At 40.2% G+C, this 17,984-nt stretch overlaps 1 protein-coding gene across 12 annotated transcripts in view; it reads right to left on the reverse strand.

Annotated features, from left to right (window-relative positions):
• Positions 1-17,468, reverse strand: part of tenm4 (teneurin transmembrane protein 4) — a 196,252-nt gene extending 178,784 nt beyond the window's left edge. For 7 of the 12 annotated variants that reach the window (XM_036001176.1, XM_036001178.1, XM_036001175.1 and 4 more), the window contains exon 1: positions 17,019-17,467. The gene's annotated coding sequence lies outside the window, so the exon portion shown is untranslated. Of the gene's footprint in view, positions 1-17,018 lie in introns of all 12 variants that reach the window. The other 5 variants (XM_036001173.1, XM_036001170.1, XM_036001169.1 and 2 more) reach the window with 2 other exon arrangements.
• Between the last annotated feature and the right edge of the window lie 516 nt (positions 17,469-17,984).

The raw sequence follows: 17,984 nt of genomic DNA on the forward strand, positions 1-17,984 counted from the left end.
GCTCAGTACAGACAATATATGAGTATGGAACACTGTATTACATGTTGCTATTATTAACACACAAGCCTTTCTTTTCAGTATAAAAGCCAGGGCTGGCATAGTTACATGGTACATTAGGAATTGTTCCCTTCTATTTATGTACAGTACTCCTGTATAGCACATTGGGAACTGCTTGCCTAGACAAGTGGTCAAGGTAAATATTCCCTGAGCTCTTAAATATCACAGCTGGACCTGCGGTGTATTTAGCTGTCATGATACACTCAGGTTTTTCACCATCCACAAAAGGGCCATGGATAGTTGGTCTGGTCAAATGTTACCACTTACTGGTCTACCTTGATGGCTGCTTATATTTATATACATATATATTGTACTACAGTGTCTTAGCATTCCACATTTTTGACAGTGGATGCCTTCATGAGAAATGGCTTATTCCATACACAACTCATACCCAACAACCTAGTTACAAAGAGCTATTTGGTATAAGCAATGTTCTATTACATCCAAGTCACATTGGCAAGTTTCTGAACATGAATGTAATAAAAATAAGGGAGCCTAAAGATGATTTTGTGATCTTAATATTAATAAAAATGTATACAGATAGACTGCCTTTACCGTTGTTTATATCGGCTTTCTTTAAACTGAAATGTAGCAACCTGATCTCAGGCCAGAGGGATTAATGAAAAAAAGCTTTTAGAAGCAAAAAGATTTTTGTCAACTGATTAACACCCTCATCTTGAATCTTAAATACACTGCTCGACATCAAAGCTGCTAAATTTTACACCTTACCACACAGGAATTATCTCCTCACTGGTGTGAAAATTCCATTAATACAAATGTGTTTGGATACCATAAGCTGAGAGAACTAGGCTTTTGCATAATGGTTGCCATATTCAAAGACATGTCTGTAAATGCAACTGTTTAATCAGTGGATAAGAGCAACTGAATCATGGACCCATGTAATGTACAAACGGTAACACTGAGGAAAGAAATAACCAGGCTGTTATAGACAAAGACAATTTCATTTGGTTCACTAATATTAATGTGGGATGGGTATATGAAAAGAAATGTAGAAAAAATGTATAGACAATTGAGAGAAATATATCTTTCAATGTCCTGCAGTTTGGTTTGGCTATGTTAAATTTGCATTCATAGGGTCGCCTGGGTAGCTCACCTGGTTGAGCGTGCACCCCATGTACAGAGGCTCAGTCCTTGCTGCAGCGGCCGCAGACCCGCAGCCCTTTGCTGCATGTCATGTCAATCTCACCTTTCCTGTCTTAGGATGTCCTGTCAATAAAGGCCTAAAATGCCCCCAAAAAAATAAATAAAAGAATTGCATTCCTGGTTTTGGGGGAAACAAACATGAACATGGGCTCTGTCTAAAAGCAGCTCCACAGATAACCTCAGGGCATAGTGAGTAAGTGAAATGGTAAATATTGAGAATGTATCAATGCAGCCTAAAGCCTAATGAACTGACATAGCAGTTAGGCCTGTCACGATAACAAATTTTGCTGGATGATAAATTGTCCCAGAAATTATTGCGATAAATGATAATATTGTCGTTCTGAGACCATTTTCATCTAATATAATGATAATGGCATAATAATGCAGGTAAACCCTTTCAAAGATCAATACACTTTTATTTCTAAAGAATATTTAACACTGGAACTGGAAGACATTTTAAATATACACAATATGTCTTTGATCTCCTTTAGTATGTCGTCTTTCACTGTTGGCAATTCATACTGGCTGTCAAATGTTTGCAGCATTTGTCGAGTGTTTGTGCGATAGACTACAGACTCTGTACTACATTTAACAATTATTTAACACTAAATATTAAATTTAAATAATATATAATTAATAAATTAAATCTATCTATATGGCTATTTGCCACATGGCAAGTAAATGTTTGTACCAAAATAGTTCTGTTTTTCAGCCTTCATTTTGGCGATGGTGCAGCTTCTGCTCCTCTGCAGGTCGGAGCTTCGTGGGGGCGGGCTGACACACACACACACACACACATAAACACTGGCGCAACTCTGACACACTTTCCGCACTCCGTGTCCGCGGACAGCTGTAGGCTTGTACCGTTAATGTTCTGTGCATTGTCGGACACATGCAGCCACTTTCCTGAAACCGCTTGTGAGACTGACAAGGCCACAGCGGCGTGTATGTCCGAGCCTGTCTCCACCACCTCCACCTGCATGTTGTCAACTGTGGTTAGGAATGAAAGGGAGAAAATGGGACGCCGAGTAACATGGCGGATATCGTTCATATACTTTTTTTTTTTTGACGGAGCCTTAACTGCAAAGTGCTGCGGGAAACCCTGCTCAAACAACTAGCGTTTTCTGTCTCTCTCCGCCAAGAGTCCCGCCCACACAAAGACCATGCGACTGACAAGAGGGTTCACTCCTCGTTACGCTAAGGAACCAAGCGTGGTCCTCCAGTCTCTTTGGTAGAGAGAGAGAGAGACAAGGAAAACAAACAAGCATGCAAATGGCAATTATCGCGGCCGTAAAAATTATCAAGCTCATTTTTTTTATCGTGCGATTAATTGATTTATTGACTATCGTGACAGGCCTAATAGCAGTCCACTGGTAAATCAAAATGTAAGTAATTCATGAATGGCTTTTGATAACTGACAGGTATGAGTGTTATTTTACTATACACGTGGCATATTACTATTTAGAAGTTAATCTTAGGAAGTAATGTATAGTGAGGAACCCCATGTAGATTTATTTTAGTTTTTTGTAACGTCAAAATTCTGCAGAAAAGCAAGGATACAGGAGATGTCTGCACATGCTAGAACAAAGCTAATATCACTGCTACTGTTGACATACACAGAAGCAACAGAAGACTAGAAGGCACTCAGAGAGCAGTACTCCGCCAAGGCCAACATGATTCCGATTCCTTCACTCTAGCTTTAAAACTGAGCCCACAGCTACAGCGTCTTAAAGACAGTGATGTCGGCCCAGATCGTCGGCGGTCCTGTGGGTCCCAGAGGGTTAAAGTTATGTTGTGATCACTATTTAAGTATTTATCAGCAGAACCAGCAGTCAGGACCACTGTTACACTTATTGCACAATGCACATTATGAGGGTGACGCTGTGTAACGGTCCTATAAATGATAATGATAATCAATCACACAAACTGAAACTCATCAACTAAACATCGCCGCTGAGTGTCTATCTGTGGCATCCTGGGTCGCAGCTGCAAACATAACAGCCAAAATATACAGAGCTACCTATAAAGCCACAACCCAGCAAAAAAAAAAAAAATGTAATGGGTTCCTCCTTGGCCCATGGTACACCCTTCCAGCAAATTCCATAAAAATCGGGCCAACAATCCAACAAACAGACAAACCAAGCTGAAAACATAACCTCCTAGCAACTTCATCTTTCTATCGAGCTTAAGGCCACATATTTTCACACACTTTTAACCACGCTATAGTACACATTTTGAGTTTGTATTATTTTTAATATAACAACCATTACCATTTGAATATTTATTAAATAAATTGATAGGCTAAAATGTATCCTGCAACACAATTTGAGGACACTGCTACTAAGCCAGAATCTTCCTGGTGGACTACTTCTTCTGATTACTGATGATTAGGGGTGTGACGAGACACCGAGACACGAGATTGGGTTCACAAGATCGAGCCGAGACGAGATTTTAACACTATTTTACATAAAACTTCAATGAAGAAATAAGACTGTCTAATAGTCCTTTATTCAACCGAAAGTCACAAAATGAAAACCGAACACTGAAAGGTTTTGCCATGAACTCCGATAACTGGCTTCTCTCCTGTATGACTAGCAGTTTCACTGTAACTTATTCCATATGTACGGTGGAGAGATAGCCTCTTCACTCAGAGAACCAAGGTTACAACATAACTAAGCGTTTTCTGGCAGTAGTTGTACTTGAATTTGTCATTGCACAGTAGACAGAGAGAAATAAAGCTTATTTTACTATTGTTTCACAATGATTAGGTTCTAAAGCACAAATAAATTATTATAATGATTTCTGTGAAGACAGATGCTATTTTCTCCTCTGCATTTTATTAATTGCAGCACTAAACAAGGAAGTAGGCTACTCTAGTATCGATTTATGACCATTATAGGACGAAGGGAGAGCATTCTCTTTGTTTAATATCATTAACAGTAAATTTAGGTTTTTCTGTCCGCTTCCCGACTCATTTTAACAGAGAAAGAAACTGCTCGAGACAGCGCCACGGTGAACTGCACGCTGCTGACGCGTGTGTGTCTCGGCCAAGAGAGAGAGAGGGAGAGAGGCGGTACTCTCTAACGTTCTAATGCTGGGCTTTACAGGCAGCTTTCTCCTTCCGCTATCGCTCTGCAAAAGTAAATTCGGAGTCAAATTTTGGAAAATGTCCGGGGGATTTTCTATGCTAATTTCAAGGCTGCTGCTCTGCACTTGTGTAATATCGCGGGACACTTTTTACCTCAACGAGAAATCTCGTCACGTGTAATCTCGTGGGGACGAGATCTCGTCACACCTCTACTGATAACGCATGTTACTAAGCTAGCTTCCTGACTTGGATGCAAGCCAGTAACAACAACATTCAAAAGCAGCAAAGAACAGTGAAAATGTGGCAGAAACTTGACCAAGCAAAGGTGAGAAACATGAATCAACCCTTTATACTTCAGGTCTCAAAAGTTGCATTTAGCACATTTACGGTACAGTGCAATGGTATCCTAATTTCTGACATTTTTTTTCTATTCTTGGCTACAGAACTGTGCCTCTGAATGTGGCCCTAATGTGTTTTGCTCACTGACACTTCGGCAGGCTGGATGTAATGCCAGCATTGGGGCCAACTGGAGCCCAAACAATCCCACTTACAGCAGTTGCGACTTTTTCATAAATATCAATTCATTTCCTTTGTATGACTATCAATACTGCTCTCACAGATAGTTTTGAATGTGTTGTTCTCTCACGGAAACAATACCTGCATGTACTGCAGAGCATGAAAGAAATACAAAGAAAGCAAACACTCTACATCTATTAGCATGCCAAAAACACTGGGTTGCTGCTTAGTCTTGGTTGCATTCAAGAAGTGCATCTTGGCAGAGCAAAGTCAGCAGCAGCCAAAACCTTCCATGTATAATCTACATTGCATGGCATGTGGATAAACAGGCCAGTGTGAAATTCAAGTACTCCGATTGCAAGAAAAGTAAAAACCACAGTAAACAGATTGCAGACGCTTTAGGTCAGACATGAGGTTACTTGTCGGATTATTCAAACATGTTTGAAATAAATTGGCAGACTTATCTAAGAGTAATCATATTGTGTACTGTATTTTTGCAATTTTTTGAGAAATGAAATCCGGAAAATATTTCATGAAGTTTCAAGTTGCTCCAAACATTCTCTTCAAATGAACCAGCGCATCTTACATTTCTTTAGAGTCGTCTCCAAGTGCATTCAAAATTGATCAGTCAATTAATGTTTTGGCAACTTCTTCCAATCATCTATGTGACTGAAGAATAAATCAATCAATAACTAAACAAACAAAACAAAAAACCCACCGGAGGTACTGTTTGCTGGGTCACAGTTTTGTGAGGGAGAGGTCAGCAGACTCAGCTTCTGTTTTCAGTGAGGCCATTTCATATTTGAAAAATGAGGCCTGCCACTAAATGTCATCTTCCTACCTCTTTGTCATCTCATCACTCTTTTCACAACTTGTCACATTGAAGTGAGACTGTGACATGAGCAAACTGTTAGCTTCCTTCCAGGCAGGCCACTGGGTTTTATTAATATTTATAGAATAACAGCTAAAGGCCAGCCCCGCTGAGAGCTATCACTCCACTTTGCTGCCTTACACTTGCAAAATATATTGACAACTCCTTTTCAGTACTTCCCTGCCCCTGAAAACCTTCCTACGCAGGTTTCAAAAATGTCAGTTTCCTGCAAAAACAAAGAAAAGACTTTTGCTCCCATTTGATTTAATGACTTGCACAACTGGGGAAGCTGAAGTCAGTTTTCAAAGCTGGGTTTGAAAATTGTTGTTACTAAATAGAAATAATGAGACACAACCATGACATCATGTCATGGATGTCACCCTGGTGTTTGGTTGGATGAAAAGAACAGGCCCTGTTGGCAGCATTCTGATGTCTCACGCGCAGCCAGCCAGTTTGAGCCAGTTTTCAGGCAAAAGTTTGGCCCCGGACCTCTACAGTACAGAAAAAAAATCTTCTCATGTAACTTGTCTCTTGTCAAACTTAAAACACTTGTACGGCTGAACCTTGACGTGGAGTGACATGCACATGGACATAATCAAAGGGAGACCGTTTCCTTCGTGAGACGCTATCTGATTGCTTGGATTAGTGAGACACAGAATACAGACCGCAACATTATTTCATCACTCTTTTGGCCAAATAAACGTTTCCAGAGGCATCCTCATGGCTACAGGCAGACTATGCTATCCCATGATGCTGCGGTTACTGCAGTATGATTACCAAGTGTACTTTGGTGTTCAAATTAACTTTTTAGCCTAGCTTAGGGCTGGGCAGTATATCGATATTATATTGATATATGAGACTAGATATTGTATTACATTTTGGATATCATAATATCGTAATATGACACAAGTTTCCTGGTTTTAAAGGCTGCATTACAGTAAAGTGAAGTCATTTTCTGAACTCACCAGACTGTTCTAGCTGTTCTATGTTTGCCTTTACCCACTTAGCCATTTTATCCACGTTGAACGTGATTATTTATAAAAAAAATCTCATTTTGTAAATATTTTGTGAAGGCACCAATTGTCAATCCTACAATAATGCCGCAATATCGACGTTGATGATTTGGTCAAAAATATTGTGGTATTCGATTTCATATTTGAGCTCTATCCTATTTGATTTTAAAACATACAGTTTGAGAGCTTATCACTAGTTTTCTTTCCAATTGGGCTCTTAAACGAGTAGATGCCTTTTTTTTTTTTTTACAGATCATTTTTTGGGGCATTTTAGGCCCCTATTTGACAGGACAGCTGAAGACATGAAAGGGGAGAGAGAGGGGGGAATGACATGCAGCAAAGGGCCGCAGGTCGGAGCCGAACCCGGGCCCACTGCGCCGAGGAGTAAACCCCCGCACATGGGCGCCCGCTCCACCAACCGAGCCATCCGGGCGCCCAAGATGCCCTTCTTATGTCGATTCCTTACATGTCTAAGCCTTAAGGGTTCAGGGAGCAGCTGGCAATGAACCCCTGTGTTGGAGGTGTATTTCCTTGTATTTCAAGGTAGCTGATACTTTATCTTACAGACATCCATGAGCTGAATTAACATGCCTTCAAGCTGCACATCCAGTGACACAAAAAAAAAATATGTGTAATCGTCTAACTGGGTAATAGGGAAAAAGGAGAAATGAACCTCCCAAATCCCTTTAATCATAGCTAAATACAAATAGGCTAGTATGTCATGTTAAATAGTAATATTACTTTGTAATAGGGCTGCACAATATTGGGAAAGTATCTAATTGCGATTATTTTGACTGATATTGCGATATGATTCATGATATTGGAGGGAATGATCATTTTTGTATCATTATTCTCATTTTCATTGAAAAATATAAAAAAAAAATGATTGAAGTGTGATTTTTTGCGAAGATCTGTACCAAACAAAGATTTTTTTCTTTAGTCCGTAGGATACGATTTGTAGGCCGGGATGTCTCTGCAGCACCACAATACTTTACTTTAGAATGGTTTGACACATATTTTGCCTTTAACAAATATTGCGCCCCCCTGCGATTTGGATATTGCACTAGTTCATATTGCGATTTTGATAAAATTGCGATTAATTGTGCAGCCCTACTTCGTAACTTTCACTACAGTTTTAGAAGCATGTGAAATCACTCGCATGACATTTGGAAGACAAGGTACTAACAGATACCAACAGGAAGCAGATGCCAACCTTATACGGTAAAAAAACAACTCTGATCTGAAAATGTTTTAATGTCTTAAGAGGGGGCTTAATCAGTGAGGAGTATGATGAGCTTTTTAATGTCCTGCACCTTGCCTTGAATGTAGCCATGATTTGTAATGTATCCTTTAAAAACAACTCTGGCATAGCAATCACAGCTCAAACTTACAGCAATACATTAGCATGAGATCTGACCAGAATTCAAGTACTGTGTTAAGTTAAACCTCACAAATGGTCTAAAACACAGAGTACTTTTTTAGTGGGCCTCCCCCAGTCATGTCTGAAATTGACAACACTGCAACATTTCATGAAGTCTACTTTGAAAGACTTGAAAGCCTAGAACCAAATACATGCATAGTCATTAATGTGTTATGATCGTATAAAAATTGCATGTTGTTTGTCCATCTAATGTAACCACTGCCACAACCATGAATGACCTCCAGATTAAATGCTTGCAGTTAAATTATAGCATGTTATAAAGATTTAAATAACCAAGATTTATAACATGATGGTATGACATATCCAAACATCCATGAGTGTCTTTTTTTAATCAAACACAGCTATGTGTACGGCAAAAGCTACACAATGTTTAAATAATCAAAACAACTTAATTGTATTGGGGTTACTTACTAAAAAAAAAAAAAAAAAAAGCAACAGATCAGATTTCATGCACTATACACAGCTGAAACATCAGTGTTCAGCATTGACCAGATATCAGCCATGTTTGATTCAGACAGGACTCCTTCATGACACAGTCATGCACTTGGCCTTTTCCCATTAGGGTAGTCTGCCAACATGTATATTTTGAACAGAAACCATGAATGCAATACCCCATTGTAAAATGTTCGCATATCCTTACAATATCAGTTTCCTTTTTAGAGCCACAGACCTCCAAACATCCTTTGCTTTTTCAACTACAAACTACAGAAGCAATTACTCCCTCAATCATGCAAAAAGAATCGCAGCTTCTACGACAAAATCCTATGTTCCTGTGACGAGCTGACAGTTCTGCTGAAAATGAAGACATCCCGGCCGTTTATTAAACCCACCACTCACTGCTGTGATAGGGAAAATGCCACATTCACAACTCCGTATCAGTAGAAGATCAGAAGATATCAACTTTTATGAGCTGCCAACACTCCTCAAAAATTCCTTATCCTGCTTTGGATATAAGTAAGTTTGCATTGCCAAACATTCATTGTTACATTGTACAAAATGAAAAGTCCTGATAGTGCTGTAGCCATATTATCATATATTCTAACATTACACAGCCATACTGACTGCAGCCTTACTGTATGTTGCTTTGTACTGTAACTGTAAATCACTAGGGTTTAATTACCTGCAAATTAACTGCCGTTTCACTATCTTGCATAAGATTATCCAGGTCATGATGAAATGCCACTAGGGAGAAGGTTCTGATGGGAGGATTCAAAGATGCAGAAAAAAATTATAAAATGCCACTTTATTAGTCTGATAGCTGCAAGGAATGTGATGCCTGTCAGTTAAATCCCCATCATAATGTGACCTTCAAAAAACTTATTTTCTGTTGCTTTTTTCAAGTTGAACAAGAGTTGAACTTCAGTCATTAAATTGCTAGCTTCTTTATCTGCTGTCCATAGCTGCGGCAGGCCACAGTGTATACAAACAACGGGAGTGGGGCAATTTGCTGCAGTGCATTTAACTCTAGTGGTGTAAAACACATTGACCCGACAGTTGGTCAGAGTCCGTCTGTGAGCAGTAGTTGGGAGCACTTTGAAATGATCAGCCTCAATTTCTCTCCATCAGGGGACAGTCTTTTAATGCGTGATAGGCAATCCAACATAAAGGTTTGTAACACTAGCAACGCCAATTCTGTGCTATTAGAGCAAATTGTTTGATGACATTTACTTTGACATTTAATTTCTGAAGCATTGTTTTGGTTTTAGACTTTCCTTGCCACAGGTCTCCATTGTATTTGCACATTTGTCAACCATTTCACTTGCATTTTTGAGCAAAATCTGCCAAACACCCAAAAATGTTTTAGTCACTTTCATTAGCCTTTAAAAACACCTCTTTTAAAGTAACCATAGCTTAAACTCACAGCAACAAATTAGCATGAGATCTGGCAAGGTGTTTTCACAAGCACTGTGAAAAACCTTACAAATGGTCTGTAATATCGAAGAGTACAATTTTAGTAAGCCTCGCCCAGTCATGCCTGAAATTGACAACACTAGTGCGATTATGATCTAGCTAACATCATCAACATTTGATTTACAGCTCTGCAGTGCATGTAAACTACTACTTCTGAGAATATGGGGATATGCTAAGAGACCAGCGTGCACCACTGAGTGCACCTGGTCCTGTAAAATGGCCTTATGTTATTTGGCTTTTAACAACCATGCAAGGCAACCATCAGATCTAATGACCCTCCCAAGATGGCCGCCCATCCCATTACTGATCCAGAACCATGTTTAAAAGTGGGAACACAACATTGTCAGTCAAAGGCACTGTTATGCTTTCTACCTCCAAACTGCTCTAATGGACTGGTACAGTGCCCGTTGAAAATGTGCCTGTTTGGAACGGACCGATTGCTTGGCCAGTGGTATTGCTGCTTGTAGAATTCTCCAGAACCAAATAGTACCCCAAATTACTAACAGAAGGACCCCAAACCACTTAATATGAAACTCCACTGTATAGCCTGCTACTGACTTACAGTGTATGCTACGTCTACATCAGAGGAAGACATTGTACTACTACATTTACCTGACAGAGAACATTGCAGATTCAGAATGTGATCACAAAATATCCCAATGAAAATGTGGAGTAATCAGACATTTGCCCAGACATTTTGCTCACGGCAGTGCACTACCCATCCAGCTCGTTATGAGAGCTAATCAGCACATATCTGCGTTAGTCAACCACCAGAACCGGACCAAGTAGAGACGGACTTACATTCATGCGAGTGTGTGTGTGTGTGTGTGTGTGTGTGTGTGTGTGTGTGTGTGTGTGTGTGTGTGTGTGTGTATGTAGAGAAAGAGAGAGTGAGATAGAGGGGCGGAAAGAAAAGGTGGAAGGCAATGCAAATAAAGAGTTTTTGTTCAACTGCATTTTAGTGTTGTCTTTTTCGTCAACAATATTGCATGTTGATATCGCCACAGTGAGCGTTTATGGCGGCGGTGTTGTCTTGTTTCGTATTATCGTTAAGGAATTTAACACTTGAGCACAGGTGTTCATTTCCAAACATTGCCAGACCTTTCTGCACACTGCTGCGGAGGAAGCTCAGAGATTACGTTATGTTCTGCCTCTGTTTAGAAGTGGCGAATTTACAGCGCACAGCAACTTAATACGATATAGCATCTGGCTTTTGTTTGATATATAGTGTTGGCAAATGGCTTTTTAATTGAGTTTCCTCTTGGCGAAATAATACACACGGAAAAGCCAGCGTTACGTAGCGCCTTTTTTCCCCCAACCTTTTTCAACGCAACAGTTGCGATGTTCCTGTCAGCTATCTGCTCGTGCTCCATGAACGTGAAGAAAAGTTAGCTTGGTAGCCTATATCCAGCAATCATGTAACATTGGAAGCAGCCAAAAAGTGAACCGCAGTCAAAGCCGGTAGACCTCCCCCACCCCCGCTGCTGTCCAAAGCGTGTCAAGAGCCTGCTGTGTGCTGCGTCAGCAAGTCGTTTTTTTGTTTTTGTTTTTACGTCAATTTTCTCCTCAACCTTTATTGTTCGGACGTTTAGTTTTATTCAAAGTTTTTAATATCCAATGCTGTCCAAATGGCTCCAAAAGCCAAACCCCAAGTTCATTGGGTACCTAGGAAACCAAGTGTGAAGTTGGATGAACGGTTCATGAGATATTTCAAAGACAGAACACACACACACACACACACACAAACACAAACACAAACACAAACACAAACACAAACACACACACACGTTTGTTTCACTATCTTTGTGGGGACCCGTCATTGACATAATGCATTCCCTAGCCCCTTATCCTAACCTTAACCATCACAACTAAATGCCTAACCTTAACCCTTACCCTCACCCTAACCATAACCTAATTCTAACCCTAATCCTAAAACCAAGTCTTAACCCTCAAACAGCCCTTTAAACTTGTGGGCTCCAGCATTTTGGGCCCCACAAGGCTGTGCAGACCCCACAAGTATACTGTATTCCCCGGTTTTTGGACCCCACGAATATAGTAAAACAAACACACACACACACACACACACACACACCCCAAATTATTAGATAGAAAATTAGAAGATTCAAAGATACATACAGGCAATGCACTGTGGGTTTGTATTTGTGCAGCCCTGTTGAACCTACAAGCGTTCTTTTTTTAAGACTGTAGAGAAGGTACTTTGATTTAATTCAGGGGTAATTCTAAGACTGGAGAGTAACTACCTTGTTAAGTGAATCCACAGCTTCTTTAACCACTGTTCACTTTTCATTTTCACAACTGCCCCTCTAACCACTTGCATCTGAATCTGCTTCCTTTGGAATTGCCATTTCTCTGGTGTTTGCATGTGAGAATTCCCCCTTCTTTTCTGTCTTGTTTGTCTAAGATTTCATACATCTGAGAGGAATGTCCTTCAGCCATTATTATTACACACCCTTTTGTCATACATAATTCTGAGCATTTCCAGAGTACAAGTGTTGGTGATCTTGATGTGTCACCCACACACCCACAGAAGCAGGGAATGGACCTACAAGGAGCAACATCTGGAGCCAATTAGGTTGTATTTTCTTTAACAACATCTGTTTGAGGGCTTCATTTATTCATCCTTCACAAACAAAATCAAGCGTTTGGTGAAAAAACACATTTTCGTCCAATACAACGCAGGTCTGGCAACTGGTAAGAAACTTTACTTCAAAAATATATACAAAATTGTCAGGACTGTTTGCATTAATAATGTAAGAGCTGCAGGTTTAATGCATTAATTGGGACTGCCAACAATGGCCATGACTGTAGATGTGCTCTCACTTTGACTATCCCCACTCTACTCTGAGGATGATGTTTCTGCTCTGTGAAATATTCAAGTTTTATGGGGAGCATAGCGGATTTTAAGCAGCAGCGCAGCAGCGTATGTAAGGATAATGAGTGCCACACCTGCAGATTGTCATTAGCTGCGGCAGCAATGAGAGTCATCTTTAAAATTGCTACATGCGTACTATGAAATGTCGGACACAAAGGGGAGTCTGTTGCTGTGTGCCGGGAGGAGAAATACTACACTGTGTCTGGGGGCTCGAGTGCACAATTTCAACCCCAACCTCACTCCTCAAGTACTTTGTTTGAGTGATTCTGACTTTCAGGGCACCAAACAGGTGTAAGATTCCAGTTCTTTGAAAAATGGATCTGATAGTGTTAGAGAGCACTGCAATTCTCCAGGAATACAGAGAATGTGAAGACAGACCTAAAAAATCCACCCAAATCTATGTTTAATCTTATTTTTAACATATTTTTATTGGTTGTTTAATGCTATTGTTAATAAAGACTATAAAGACTTATCAAAATGCAAAACAAAAATCAAGTATTGGGTTTGTTTAGGTGTGAGATCAAATGTTTCTTTGTTCCCTTCATATTTCCCTTCATTTTTTCTCTATTAAATGAGACAAAATCCAACATTTCCAAGAGAATTTGGATTTCTCTTTGGTTAACCACTGATGTGGTTTCCAATGTTTCCAGTGTTATAGTATGAATACAGAAAAGTTAAGTTCTTGATATACGTTTATTTTGGCGCTAACACCAAGGTGAAATTGACTAGGGGCTGTTCTGCATTACAATTTCAGGCTCTTTAGTTATTTAAAAAAGTCCGTTTTGTGATTCACCATCTCACAAGGAATCCATAACGATTTCTGAAAGAGCTAAGGCACACAAAACGCACATACTGCATCAAACAAACAGAACTCTATTTTAAAACCCAGGTCAGGTCGACAATGGCCACAAAAATAACTTTTACTTTAGTTCTCTGCTTTTCCAATTTGAATGATGCAGCATAAAAAGCACAAAGAAAAGAAGTGTTGCAATGTTGCAGACATAAATCTGAGGTTTCTGTATCTGTATGTGGGGGGCTATCGGAGGCAACTGCACTGAGGAGGAAAATGGTGATTGCAACAATCAGTTGGTCACTTGGTAACATGAAAACACCACATGCTTTTGATTTCTGCAGTGTTCTCAACTTATCACACAAAGTCTGGAGCTGTGCTGTCAACATTTAAAAAAAAAAATTGGTGTGTGTGTGTGTGTGTGTGTGTGTGTGTGTGTGTGTGTGTGTGTGTGGGTGTGTGTGTGTGTCTGAGAGAGAGGGTGCAGTGCCCAGCTTTCATGTCCAATAAAGTGGTGTAATTCTGACAGCTACCCATTAGTTCTATGTGTGATAAATCACAAGATGACAGACTGCAGCTTCAACTAAACATAATGCTCCGGGCTAGAACATTCACCCTCTCCTTTTGTTGCACTGAATGCTGCTACGTTGAAAAAGCAGGTACTTAAGGATCACTGACTGGACAAAGTAACGGGAAAACCCGATGTACAATTTACATGTAAATATCAAATATAGTAGTTTTCAATTCAAGGACACAGAGAACAATTTAATTGTTAAGGGTTTCTGTCATGCAAAGCAGTTAAATGCTGCTTATCTTTTATTTATAACTAACATGACATCGTTTATGTTGTCATGCTCTGCCCACTGAGCCACACAAGATCACAGAGAACATACTGAAGTCTTCACCATCCACAGTATCTATTTCCCTCAAAAGCAGCCATTCCCTCCCTGGATGACTGTTCAGTTTTCATAACAATTATTACTTGAAATACACAATATCCCCCTGGAAAACTCCAAAGGGACAGAGGCATTTCATTGTTTTCTCTCTGTCATTGTTCTGCCCCCATACGCTGCCAACGTTAGTCCAAACACAACCATCGTTTATGGAATATAACAAGGTCCAACTGCCACTTACATGTCATCTCTCTTTTAGAAATCTCTCCTTTGGAGAATTAGCTGTGCGTTCAGTTCACAATGGGAAAAAAAAAAAAAACAACAAAAGGAGAAAAAACAAGCTACAGATTTTTCACTTGTGATCACAAAGGGAGGCTACTATCATGCAGAGAACTAGAGCTGAGGCTGCTTCTCAGAGCTCATCAGCACGACAAAGACAACTGGGAGAATGCAGCCTTGTTCTACAAAGGTTAACCTCGGCAGGACCTAACAACTTCAGATTTTTTCATTTGATGACTCCACCAAACACTTAGCCATGGAGAACAGAGGGCCCCTGGATTCCCTTGGATTTAACCTCTAATATCTGAGGGCATGCAACCTGCTGCGGCCGTTGGCGGCACTTGTAAGCTCTGGAAATGGAAAAGAAATGACCCACACATAACAAAAAGTAGTTGTTTAGTGATTCTGATGTCTGCAGCATGTCCTGGGAAAAGTTGGACTACTTATACAGACTGAAAATAACCCAGGGTTATTTTTTTTTTCAATTTAAAATAAATCTTTAAAGCGTTCACATAGATCACGATGGGAACTTTCTTGATTGACTTGTTTTGACACAAAGGTGTAAACTTTTCTTTAGTTAAAGATCAGTTCCCCTTGATTTACCATCTTAACATTTCACACGACTCTTAAGTATACTTTTGTTTATCGCTGAAGAAATTCTCCATTAATACGTATAACCAACATCAATGGTCTATATTGGTGTAATGCACTGTAGCATAAAAACCAAAATCTACTACCAACATGAGGACTCCTACATCACTCCACTCAGAGGTGTGTGTGTGTGTGTGTGTGTGTGTGTGTGTGTGTGTTAGTCTTACAACTTGGCCAATCAGAGTGCAGTGCTGGTTTGAGCTGTGTGTAGGGCCCCAACAATGACTCCCACGGGTCCTACTCACGCTTTTACTCGTCCAGCCGAAAATGTCTGTGAACTGCAGAACATTCAAATGGGCAGGTTTCCTCATTTATTTCATCCAACTTAATTGGTTTGATTGTGACCCCATGTGATGATGCCGTTTTTAAGGCTTTGCCTCATAAATTTAACAAGCCAAAATCGTAAAAAAAATTTAAAAAAATAAAAAACTAATCAAATTATGGTAAATCTAAAATGTAATGTAGGATGACTTTAATAATGTAGTTAGTTATTGATTTATTATTTGTTGTGATGTTGGTAAAACCACAGTATTTATTGGAAGAAGGCCCGTTTGTGAATGGTATCATTTATTATTGTTAATATTATGCTGTACTATCAGCTATGCAGTTTCCCCTAATCCTTGCCAAGCATTTCTCCATTTAAAACAAGAGCAGCAGACACTACCCAATCTACTGGATTGGTACTGCTATCACACTACGATATAGAAACTACTATAAAGTTGAATATTTACTCACCTGTATAATAAAAAAAGGGAGGGGGTGGGGGCTAAAGTCCAAACCCCAGCCATAACAAATCTACATTTCCCTTGTTACGCCTTTAAGTAAAAACAGCAACGTTTACAGTCATGCAACTCGCAGCCTAGACACAGTCATAGAAGACAAGGTGTGTGCACATATTCGGTCTTCATACAGCAGGGCACTCTAACCTACCTCTAAATTCAGAAAGCCAGTCCTCCCAGTCTTCATCCGTTATTTATGTACCTATCCCACATAATTTAGCGCGCGCTGCGGCCATTCCTATTCCTGAGCCTGCTTTGAAAGGCAACTGTGGACTTTTTTGATCCCTTACTAGCTATCAAATGCACACAGTGGGATGTTAAGGCGGTCTACAAACCCTTTAGGCTGCCGAAAACCGAGGAGCAGGTAGGCTACCGTGCTGCGCCGTAAATCTCTCCCTGTCCGAGGATTGGAATAACGTGCGGGCAAATGGGCAGATATGTAAAAAAAATAAAAATAAAAAACAAGACAGCATAAACATACAGTGTAAATGTAACAACAAAAACTAATGCCAAAAAAACAAATAAAATACAACCGTGTGTAGTGAAAGTGATCGCGGCTCCCTACGTTAGTTCTCCGTATTTGCTCCGCTGACGTTACTGCATGATGCTTGTGTGCAGCTCTGGTTTTTTTTTCTGCAACACCGGCAAAAATCTCACTAAAATGAGCCTTACCATTCTGAAGACACATCCAATGTAGCAGGCCTGTCCCGTTGACAATTCACCAATATAGTCTGAGAAGCCCCCAAAAAGCCCTTATGCTTCTACTTCGTCTCCTTCTCCTCTCCCTTCCGTTTTGGTAGTACCCGGAGCAGCAGAGTGTATTTCCACTGTGCACGACACGGTACGGCAGGGCAGAAATCCTCCTCCTCCGCCTCCTGCTGCTGCTGTTCCAAGGTGCTGCTGCTGCTTACAGCGCACTCACAGAGCCACACATGGATGAGACAGGCAGCCGTCCAACACGTCCATTAGCACGCACGCACCAAATTGAACGCCGTGAAAATCCTTCGGGAGAAATATGTGAAATAGTCCCCGGACACACAGTGGGAGATAAGGTGCCACGCCGGCCGATATGCTGGGGAATGACTGCGTGGTCCCTCACGATGTACAATTACGAGTTTAGAGCAGGGATGAGTGTGCGGCTGTGCGTGGTCGCCCCCTTCGGTACTAAGCCATAGTCCCTCCAAATATCTGCCCTGTTCTGGTTTTCCTCTCCGTTTTTTTCTCCTCGCTAAAGAAAAAACGTTATTAACCTTCAACACATTGTTTTGTATTATTTCCCCCATATATGGAAGGCCTTTCCATCTAGGAAAATAGAGTAGTATATAGAAAATATACAAATGGCTGAACAAATTGGGGGGCCAAAACCTTGAACTGCTTCCAAACATACTTACTGAGTGGAGTAAGCCTAAACTCCTATTAAGACTTGTCAAAATTGGGACTTAGTATTGCATAACTATTGCCAATTATAAGGTCATAATAAATCAAAATTGGACTTGGTGTTGCATACTTTAATTGTGTCATACCTTTATGACAGGTCGGGTGCCCGCAATTCTTGTGAAATGACTTTCTGTAATGGGTTTAATTGTTAACTGACTAATGGGGAATTTCCTCTAAAAAGCCAAAATAAGCTTTTCAACA

Source organism: Sander lucioperca, chromosome 5 (assembly GCF_008315115.2).
Source record: "Sander lucioperca isolate FBNREF2018 chromosome 5, SLUC_FBN_1.2, whole genome shotgun sequence".
Lineage (NCBI taxonomy): Eukaryota > Metazoa > Chordata > Actinopteri > Perciformes > Percidae > Sander > Sander lucioperca.